The sequence below is a fragment of the Notothenia coriiceps genome, unplaced genomic scaffold (assembly GCF_000735185.1).
Source record: "Notothenia coriiceps isolate Sejong01 unplaced genomic scaffold, NC01 NC01_scaffold00022306, whole genome shotgun sequence".
NCBI lineage: Eukaryota > Metazoa > Chordata > Actinopteri > Perciformes > Nototheniidae > Notothenia > Notothenia coriiceps.
Window position 1 is genome coordinate 28,176 of NW_011355007.1, and position 2,030 is coordinate 30,205.

A 2,030-nucleotide genomic window follows, 5' to 3' on the forward strand; every position below is an offset into this window, starting at 1 on the left:
TGGTGCTCTAGGAGGAGATTCAGGTGATAAGGGGGGGGTTTACCTTGTTTGGTGATTGGCTAATGGTTACACAAGCAAAGTGGCCAAAATCTGATCAGCTCATTTTCAGACAGGTTTTTATATAAATGGATCAGGACAAAAAGTGAGAGAATCTTTTTTCCTGAAACTTTCAGAATCTCTTTCCACAGAGGGGACACATGTTGATGTAGAAAAGACATGAAGAAGTGGATTTTGTATAATAGGTGACCTTTAAAAAAACATGTTAAGTAACTCCTCCACGTCGAACTCTCCGACTCGCCTCCTCCTCAGAACTCCCTTCTCTCAGAAAGGATGCCTTTAGTGTTTAATGACCTGTCTGCAGCAGAGATTCAGAGACAAACACAAACAAAGACCCTCAGCAATACATCTTCATTTGAATTGGGAACATTTTGTGTTGCTCCCCATTAATAAACCAAAGCCCTACAGTACTTCCTTGAAAACTCATTAAGGCACAAGGTACAGTCTGAGGCAAGTGTTATAAAGAACACATCAAAAATACATATTCTCTTTTTCACCATTGCCATCATGTCTTTCATCCCCATCATATCCTGCAGCTGAATTATTAGCATTGATGATATCCACAACAACTACAAACAATCCCATAAACATAATGGTTTTAAAACATCAACAGCTTTATTACTCTCGATGAAATGACTAAAAAAAGAAATTCTTCTTAACAGTGTTTTTATAAAATGGTTTTCGAGGACTGACAGACACTCAGGGCCGTCTTGGTAAACAAGGTCAAGACATTTGAAGGGTTTATCGATGCTTTCAGATTCTTGCCCCCTCTGAGTTGATGTTTAGAGGCACACAGCGCGGCTACAAAGGGCCAGCTGCTGCTTCTGGAGCTGTTTCAGGAAACAAAGTGATGATTCATGGTGGCAAATTGATTCATTTCTTCTCCTGATAAGCACCTTTTTTCTTCTTTGTGCTCATATGCTGCAACGGCTTTGAAAAGACCCGGAAAAAAGCATCTTGCTTTCCACAATGAAAAGGTAAAGGGTGCTGAATAACATCTTAAAATATACTTTAAAGCAATGCAATTCAACATCGCAGCCACAACAATAACAACACAGTTAAATCTGACCCTTCTGAGCATCATAGGCCTCTCTGCTGCCGGGTTTTGTATTTGGTTTTTATTGTGCTCTTCAGGTGTTTACATTATTGCATCTATTTTTACACGCAAAGCCCGACAGGTAATTGTTGTGATTGCAACCTGGTAGAATCTGTGTGTATCTGTGTGTGTGGAGCGAGTGTTTGATAAGTGCACAGCAGGTTGTTATCTGCTTTGAGGAACATTGGTGGAAATGGAAAAGCTTTGACCGCCTCTTATCAGCAATACACAGTCCTTAGCAACAAAATAGGTTTTAAAACACACACAGCGGCTAACCTGTGTTTCACATCCATGCTTCTGGGCAGGAGATCACACACACTGCTGTGTCTCACCCGTCGTTCAGCACCCTGGGGAGCAACTGGAGTTAGGCTGAGATTAAAGGGGCTGATGGGGACTAGGGATGTCACAATACCACACATTAAGTTGTAAATACCAACACAAGTGAAGTTCCCAAACCAATTCAATACCATGGTAAAAACAAATCAATAAATCCTTTGTACTTTTATGTCTTTCTACTTTACTTTTACACATTTTATCATTTACTTATTCCGGCATTTTACCTATACCAGGGGTCGGCAACCCGCGGCCCTCGAGCTGCATGCGGCCCTTTAAGCCCTCTGCTCTGGCTCCCTTGAGCTAAAGGCCCAGATACACCGGCCCGAAATCGGCAGTAAATGGGAGTCGGGCCGAACATGAGCGTGGGCACGCCCTATTCGGAGTGGTGTGCGCCGCACCGTCGGGTCTTTTCTGCCGACCTGACGCCTTTTCTTGCCGATTCAACATGTTGAATGGGCGTCGGGAACACCACCGGAAGTCGACAAAGGGATAACACTGATTGGCTGTTCAGCTAGCGAATCAGTGCATGAGAAGCGTTAAC